Raw genomic sequence first — 9,390 nt, 5'->3', positions numbered from 1 at the left:
TTCCATTGATCTATGTGTTTGTTTTTGTCCCAGTACTATACTGTCTTGATGATTACAGCCTTATAATACAGCTTTAAAGTCCAGAATTGTGATGCCTCGAGCTTTGGCTTTCTTTTTTTTTTTTTTTTTTAATTTTTTTTAAATGTTTATTTTTGAGAAAGAGAGACAGAGCATGAGCAGCAGAGGGGCAGAGGGAGAGGGAGACACAGAGTCCAAAGCAGGCTCCAGGTTCTGAGCTGTCAGCACAGATCCCAATACGGGGCTTGAACCCATGAACTGTGAGATCATGACCTGAACCGAAGTCGGAAGCTTAACCAACTGAGCCACCCAGGAGCCCCTGGTTTTCTTTCTCAACATTATTTTGGCAATTCAGGGTCTTTTCTTATTCCATACAAATTTTAGAATTTTTTTTTTTTTTTTTTTTTAGCTCTGTGAAGAATGTTGGTGTTATTTTGACAGGGATTGCACTGAATATGTAGATAGCTTTGGGTAGTATTGACATTTTAACAATATTTGTTCTTCCAATCCATGAGCATGGAATTTTTTTCCATTTCTTTGTGTCTTCTTCAATTTCTTTCATATGCTTTCTATAGTTTTCAGTGTATAAATCTTTCACCTTTTTGGTTATGTTTATACCTAGGTATTTTATGGTTATTGGTGCAATTGTAAATGGGATCCATTCCATGATTTCTCTTTCTGCTGCTTCATTATTGGTGTATAGAAATGCAACCGATTTCTGTGAATTGATTTTATACCCTGTGATTTTGCTGAACTCATGGATCAGTTCTGGCAGTTTTGGGGTGGAATCTCTCGGGTTTTCTCTATAGAGTATCATGTCATCTGTGAAGAGTGAAAGTTTGACTTCCTACTTGCTGATCTGGATGCCTTTTATTTCTTTGTGTTGTCTGATTGCTGAGGCTAGAACTTCTGACACTATTTTGGATAACAGTGGTGACAGTGGACATCCCTGTTGTGTTCCTGACCTTAGGGGGAAAGCTCTCAGTTTTTCCCCATTGATGATGATATTAGCTGTGGGTCTTTCATATATGGTCTTTATGATCTTTATGATCATATATGATCTTCTATCCCTACTTTCTTGAGGTTTTTGTCAAGAAAGGATGCTGTATTTTGTCAAATGCTTTCTCTGCATTTATTGAGAGGATCATGTGGTTCTTATCCTTTCTTTTATTAATGTGATGTATCACATCGATTTACTTGTGGATATTGAACCAGTTCTGCATCCCAGGAATAAATCCCACTTGATTGTGGTGAATAATTCTTTTAATGTATTGTTGTAATACATTACATCAATGTATCTTGTTGAGAATTTTTGCATTCATGTTCATTAGGGAAATTGGTCTGTAATCCTTTTTAGTGGGGTCTTTGTCTGTTTTTGAAATCAAGGTAATGCTGGACTCACGGAATGAGTTTGGAATTTTTCCTTCCATATCTATTTTTTTGGAACAGGTTCAAAAGAATAGGTGTTAACTCTTCTTTAGATGTTTGGTAGAATTCCCCTGGAAAGCCATACAGCCCTGGGAGATTTTTGATTACTGATTCAACTTCTTTACTGGTTATGGGTCTGTTCAAATTTTCTATTTCTTCCTGTTTCTGTTTTGGTAGTTTATGTTTCTAGGAATTTGTCCATTTCTTCCAGATTGCCCAATTTGTTGGCATATAATTGCTCATAATATTCTATTATTGTTTGTATTTCTGTGATGTTGGCTCTGATCTCTCCTCTTTTATTTGTGATTTTATTTATTTGAGGCTTTCCTTTTTCATTTTGATCAGTGTGGCTACGGGGTTAGCAATTTTGTTAATTCTTTCAAAGAACCAGCTCCTGGTTTTGTTGATATGTTCTATTATTTTTTTTTTAATTTCAGTATCATTGATTTCTCATCTAATCTTTATTATTTCCCTTCTTCTGCTGGTTTTAGGCTTTATTTGCTATTCTTTTTCTAGCTCCTTTAGGTGTAAGGTTAGGTTATGTATCTGAGACCTTCCTTCCTTCCTTAAGAAGGCCTGGATTGCCATATACTCCTCTCTTATGACTGCCTTTGCTGCATCCCAGAGGTTTTGGACTGTTGCATTTTCACTTTTCATTGGCTTCCATGTACTTGTTAATTTCCTCTTTAATTTCTTAGTTAACCCATTTATTCATCAGTAGGATGTTCTTTAATCTCCAAGTATCCATGGTCTTTCCAAATTTTTTCTTGTGGTTGATTCCGAACTTCACAGCATTGTGGTCTGATAATATGCATGTATGATCTTGATCTTCTTGTACTTGTTGATGGTTGATTTGTAACCCAGTATGTGATCTGTTCTAGAAAACGTTCCATATACACTCAAGAAGACTTTGTAGTCTGTTGCTTTAGGATGAAATGTTCTGAATATATCTGTTAGGTCCATCTAGCCCAGTGTATCATTCAAAGCCATTGTTTCCATGTTGATTTTCTGCTTAGATGATCTGTCCATTGTTGTAAGTGGGGTGTTGAAGTTCCCTACTATTATGGTATTATTATCAAAGAGAGTCTTTATGTTTATGATTAATTGATTAGTATATTTGGGTACCTTCAAGTTAGGGGCATAAATATTTACAACTGTTAGATCTTTTTGGTGGATAGACCCCTTAATTATGATATAATGCCCTTCTTCATCTCTTGTTACAGCCTTTATTTTTAAATCTAGTTTGTCTGACATAAATATGGCTATTCCAGCTTTCTTTTGATGACCATTAGCATGATAGATGGTTCTCCATCCCCTTATTTTCAATCTTCAGGTGTTTTTAGGTCTAAAATGAGTCTCTTGTAAGCAGCATATTAGATGGGTTTTGTTTTCTTGTCCATTCTGATACCCTATGTCTTTTGATTGGAGCATTTAGTCCATTTACATTTAAAGTGACTACTGAAAGATATGATATTAGTGCCATTTTGTTGCCTGTAGAGTTGGTGTTTCTGGTGATGTTCTCTGGTCCTTTCTAGTCTTTGTTGCTTTAGGTCTTGTTTGTTCTATTTTGTCTTTTCTTCATTCAAAGAGTCCTCTTTAAAATTATTTGCAGGGCTGGTTTAGTGGTCAAGAACTCCTTTAGTTTTGGTAAGCTATCACCTCTTATCCCCCAGCCCTTCCCACCCAGCCCTAAGCAACCTCTTTTTTGTCTGTATTTACCTATTTTGGATTTCCAAATGAATAGGATCATACAATATATGGTCTTTTGTGATTGGTTGCTTGCACACAAGCATAATATTTTTAAGGTTCATCCATGTTGTAGCATGTATCAGTGCTTCATTCTTTTTTAATTGTCAAATAAAATTCCATTATGTGAATATAATGGAATATATATAAACAATATAAACACTTTGCATAAACATTTTGTTTATCCATTTGTTTGTTGATTTACCTCCACCTTTTGGCTATTATGAGTAATGCTGCTATAAATATCTGTGTACAAATTTTTGTGCAGACATATTTTTCAACTTCTCTTGAATATATATCTAGGAGTGGAATTGCTGGATAATATGGTAACTCTATATTTAATCACTTGGAGAACTTCCAGACTGCCTTCCAAAGCAGCTGAAACATTTTATATTCCAAATAGCAACATGTGAGGGTTCTTGTTTTTTCTACATCCTTACCAACACTTGTTGTTATCTGACTTTTTAATTCTAGCCAGCCTAGGGGGTCTGGAGTGGTATTTCATGGTGAGATTTACACTTTTCTGATGACTAAAGATGTTGAGCATCTTTTCTTGTGCTTATTAACAACTTGTATATCTTCAGAGAAATATCTATCCAGACACTTTGCCCATTTTTAAATTGAGTTATTTGCTTTTTTTTTTTATTGAGTTAGGAGTTACTTAATATATTCTACATACTAATCCCTTATCAGATATATAATTTTCCCACAACTTCCATTCTTTGGGCTCTTTTTATTTTTTGATGGTGTATTTGAAGCATAAAAGTTTTTAATTCTGGTGAAGTCCAACTTGCCTGTTTTCTTTTGTTGCTGGTGCTTTGAGAGTCATTAATAAGAATTCTTTGCCATATCTAAGGTCGGAAAGATTTACTTTAAGAGTTTTATAGGTTAACCCTTACATATAGGTCTTCGATCCAGTTTGATTTAATTTTTATCTCTAGTGTGAAATAAGTCCAACTCCATTCTTTTGGACAGGGCTATCTACTTGTGTCAGCACCGTTTGTTGAAAAGATTGCTCTTTCCCCATTGTATGATTTTGACACACTTGTTTAAGAACACCTGACTGTAGATACATGAACTACTTCTGGATTCTTGATTCTATCCTGCTGATCCATATGTCTATACTTATGCCAGTACCACATTTTCCTGATTACCACTGCTTTGTAGTAAGCTTTGAAATCAGGAAGTGTGAGTCTTTTTACTTTGTTCTTTTCAGGATTATTTTGACGTTGGTTGGTATCTTGCAATTCCCTATAAATTTGAAAATCAGTTTATCAATTTTTACAAAGAGTTCAGCTGGGATTTGGAGAGGGATGGCTTTGAATCTGCAGATTCACTGGAGGAATATTGTCATCTTAACAACATTAAGCCTTCCGGTCCATGGGCATGAGATGTTTTCCTATTTATTTACATCTTTCAATATTTTGTAACTTTTAAATATAAATTTTGGACTTCTTCTGTTAAACTTATCCCTAAGGATTTTATACTTTTTAACACTATTATGTGTTTTAACACTTTTTAATACTATTATTCTTTTTAACACTAGTCCTAGTGGACTTTTTAGTGGATTCTTTAGGATGAGAATTCTAAAACTTCTACATCTTGTGGAAGAATCACTGATCTCATGAGGTTTGCTTTCAGAGAATAATTTACTACCCCAGGAGACAATGGATGAGATCCAAAATCTAATTGAAAAGGTGAAAAAAATTGGAAAATTATCAGCAAGGCCTCTCAGATAGAAGTTAATAGGTCATTATGGAGGAGGCTTTCATTTTCAGTAATATTAGGATTACAGGTGCCAGTTGTTGCTTAACAAAGGTAGATGCTTCAGAGTAACACTATCCAATACAGCTTTCTGTAATGGAAATGTCTTATACCTATATTGTCCAAAACAGTAGCCCCTGGCCATATGTGGATATTTACATTTAAAACAATTAAAATTAAATAAAATTTGAATTTAAAATAATTAAAATAAAATTTAAATTTTAGTTCCTCAGGCACACTGGCCACATTTCAAGTGCTCATTAGCTACACATATGGTATTGGATGGCACAGATAATAGAATATTTCTATCATCACACAAAGTTCCATTGGAGAGTGCTGACCTAGAGTCTCCAGTAAAGAAGCCACTGGGTTGGAGGGACATAAGAAAGAAGCAAATGGTATTTCCATCCTTAAATGATTCACAAAAAGCAAATTCAGTATGTTAGGTGATCCAATTAATGCCTTATCTATAACTTTTACATATATGTTGGAAGAAAAAGGAATTCACAATTAATGTTTTCCCTGTACTCTTTAAGAAAGGCAGACATATGAACAATGGAGAAAGAAAAAAGAAGACTTGTATATTCTAAAGATTCAGGATTTTGAAAATCTAGTGTTAGTTATAAAGAAAAACCATTTCAAGTAAAAAAAAAAAAAAAAAACCATGGTGTTATAACACTTCTCTGTGAAATCCTGCAGACTCTCCCTGCCTCTGGCTACAGTGACAAAGACCCGATTCAACTTCAAACTCTACACTTACAAGTGTGACCTTGGGCAAGTTACTTAATCTCTCTGTGTAGAGGTTCTCTCTTCTGCAAAATGAGAAAAGGAAAAGCATGTGAAGCACCTAGACATGTATATAGTACATAGCAGGCATTCAATACATATTAGATATTATTATTACCAGAGGAGGAGATAATATCATACAGAAGATTGATTTGTACTTAAAAACCTTGAAATGACTTCTCATTGCCTATAGAGTAAAACCCAAGATTCTCCATGTGTCCCATAGGGCACAAGTCTGGTCTGTATTTACCACTCAAGTTTTCTCTCTCGGTGATCCACCTGGGACTCTTGGCTTTATTAACACCATGCAGCTTGCAGTTATTCCAGAAGGCATGCCATTTTAGATTTCCACAACTTGCTCATGCCATTCCTTCTGTCTGGAAGCTCTCTACAGTCTTCTTGGCCCAGTTAACATGTGATGATCCTTTAGGACTCAACGACAGTGGGTTAGGAGACTCTTTGGAGGATTTCCATTGCTTTCTCACCTACTGCTTTATTTGGGGGGTTTCTTTGGTGGTGGTGGTAGTGGTGGTTTTTTTTTTTTTTGAGAAAGAGAGAGCATGCACACACACAAGTGGGAGAGGGGAAGAGGGAAAGAGAGAGAGAGAGAGAGAGAGAGAGAGAGAATCTTAAGCAGGCTCCACTCCCAATGTGGAGCCCAACTCCTCACAACCATGAGATCATGACCTGAACTGAAATCAAGGGCTGGTGACTTAACTGACTGAGCCACCCAGGTGCCCCCTCACCTACTGTTTTACATTAAAATTATCTGGTTAAGGGTCTGTCTCCACCAATAAGTAGAAAACACTAAGTGTCAGATGCGATGTTATGCTTTGAGGGTATAAGGAGGAATAACAAATACGTTCTTGCCCCCACTAAGCAGAGTTTGAAAACAGAGAGGGACCATATCTCTAGTGCCTCTTTATATTCTCAAAGCCTAGCATATGTGTGGCACACAATAAGTACGTAAAAACACTATCAAAACAGCCAGAATCTGATGTGTAGAGAAAGAACTGCCTAGCCCAGCACCTAACTTCCTCCCAATGAGGTTCCTTGAGTGTTTTAAAGGAGGAATTGCAGTGAATGAGCAGAGAAAATTCCAGGTGATGTTATTCGTGTCCCTCAGGCACATAAAGTCCCCCTCCCCCCGTCCTTTGTGAAGACACCAGCCCTCCAGTATTGTCTCAGCGACCCATGGGCTCCTAGATCTCTTTCCACCACACCCATTTCCTCTTTTCTGTTGGAAAGCAATGGATAGAAGAGGTTTGATTAAATAAATTAATTTAATCTTAAGATTTTAATCTTAAAGATTAAAAAAAAACTCACGTAACAGTTGATAGCTTAAAGGTTAGCCTATGCTCCTTTTCCTAGTGCATCAGCCTTTCTGATACAGAAATCCAAATGTAAAAGTCTCTTGTCATATATAGAACAAAGAACTCTCACTGCCTTATCTGGGAATAGAGAGGGCACTACTACAAACAGAGAATTAGCTCCTTGTCAAGTGGAGAAACAGCATCTAGACTAGCAATTTTTTTAATATTTATTTATTGACACACACACACACACACACACACACACGTGAGTGGGGGAGAGGCAGAGAGAGAGGGAGAGAGAATCCTGAGCAGGCTCTGTGCTGTCAGTGCAGAGCCCAATGTGGGGCTTAATCCCATGAAACATGAGATCATGACCTGAGTTGAAATCAAGAGTCAGACACTCAACAGACTGAGCCACCCAGGTGCCCCTAGACTAACAACTTTCTACCAGAAGTACGCCATAGTGCTGGTGTTATAAAGGTAATCTGGGTAATATAAAGTGAAATTGGTTAAAGAGATAAGCTTCTTAAAGAAGATTCATTTAGAGGACATTTGAATGCTGGAAATAGAAATTGCCAGCCGTATGGAAAGACAAGACTGTATGGAAAGACATTCTCGGGGCCAGTGGAACCTTACAGCATCCTCAGTAATTGCAGCTTGTAGTTTTCCTGGATGGGCATTAGTGGGTCAATTATGTATGTAATATTATATCAGATAAGTAGTATCTAATATTATATTGGATAATATATTCTGACAAAGACAGTTCAGGAGTTCTGTTCCACAGATAGTTAAGGTTACTTCATAATAACTATAGCTACATGACACTCAACCTCTGGGGCTTCCCCAATATACAGACTACGATAATCAGGAACGACAAACATGTGCCATGTTAGATAAAGATACGTGACTGTTTCCCACCACACCAAGAATTCCATGAAGGCAGAGACTCAGGCTCATTCAGCTCTGGATGCATAATGCTAATATGGTGGTTGGCCCATATTGGAACTTCTCGTTGAGTAGAAGCAGGAAGAAGGCCAGGAAAGAAAGAGAGACAAAATGGAAACAAGAATGATCTGAGGCTCCCTAGGGCCAAAGATGGCCACTACCCAGGGACATACAGGGACACTCAGGAACAGTAAATGGTCTCATCCATGCCAACCAACCATAAATGGGATCCTCTGTGGCCAAAAGCACAACAGTTGAATTAAATCAGTTTTACCAAGAGCTCTGTTCTTTCATTTCACTATCTCTTTAGCAGTTGTAAAGACTAGTGTATATTTTATCAGCTACAGGAGAAATAAAAACTGTAATAATAAAGTTGTCATAATAACCTTGTCCCAACTGTTCATAACTTTCTAAAATTTCAGTGTTTTGGCTAGTGTTTTTTCCACTTGCTATCAGTCCAAAGGTAACTTTTGGAAGTTTGAGGAAAAAAACTGTCACATTATTTCTAATTCGGTAAAAATTAAATCCTCATCATTTCCCCCTTACAATAACACACACAATAGAAGTAAAATATAGAATCAAATATCTCCTTAAGGTGAAACAATAAGAATTTGGAGTTCAAGTTAGGAAATGCTGATTATTCTCTTTTTCTAATCAAAAATAGCATTTGAAAAAGATTTTAATGTTTATTTTTGAGAGCGAGAGAGAAGAATTTGGAGTTCAAGTTAGGAAATACCTATTATTCTCTTTTTTTTTTTCAACGTTTATTTTTTTTTATTTTTGGGACAGAGAGAGACAGAGCATGAACGGGGGAGGGGCAGAGAGAGAGGGAGACACAGAATCGGAAACAGGCTCCAGGCTCTGAGCCATCAGCCCAGAGCCTGACACGGGGCTCGAACTCACGGACTACGAGATCATGACCTGAGCCAAAGTCGGATGCTCAACCGACTGAGCCACCCAGGTGCCCCCAAAATAACCTTTTTTTTTATGGAACTCTTCATGAATTTGAGTGTCCTCCTTGCCCAAGGGCCATGCTAATCTCTGTACCATTCCAATTTTAGTATATGTGCTGCTGAAGCCAGCACCAAAATAACATTTTTGATACAAGTTTTACTTTGCCTTTGTACATAGGCATAATGATATTTTACCTTTAAATGACCCAAAGCTCCAGTGCTAAATTATGTTTTCCTTCAAGGAGGATATAATTTCATATTCAACCAGCACAGCAATTTCAGGCTTACCAATTAAGTCTGTAGAAGGAATTATCATCCTTCTAGCTATGATCCTTCTTGCCTAGCAGGAACGGCGGAATGAAACAAAGTCCCATATAAAGGTTAGGGAAGCAATCCAGCAAAGTGAAGGAAACTGGATGTGAAATTTTGAAAGCACC

The 9,390-nt window shown here is 36.8% G+C and overlaps 1 non-coding gene across 1 annotated transcript; it reads right to left on the bottom strand.

Moving 5' to 3' along the window:
* Positions 1–8,981: 8,981 nt before the first annotated feature.
* Positions 8,982–9,085, bottom strand: LOC113595691 (U6 spliceosomal RNA). Its single transcript, XR_003416262.1, has one exon. It is a non-coding gene; the product is annotated as a U6 spliceosomal RNA (small nuclear RNA).
* Positions 9,086–9,390: the final 305 nt, after the last annotated feature.

Source organism: Acinonyx jubatus, chromosome E4 (genome assembly GCF_027475565.1).
Source record: "Acinonyx jubatus isolate Ajub_Pintada_27869175 chromosome E4, VMU_Ajub_asm_v1.0, whole genome shotgun sequence".
Taxonomy (NCBI): Eukaryota; Metazoa; Chordata; class Mammalia; order Carnivora; family Felidae; genus Acinonyx; species Acinonyx jubatus.
The sequence above is the reverse complement of the archived record's forward strand: the minus strand, read 5'-3'. Positions and strand labels throughout refer to the sequence as shown.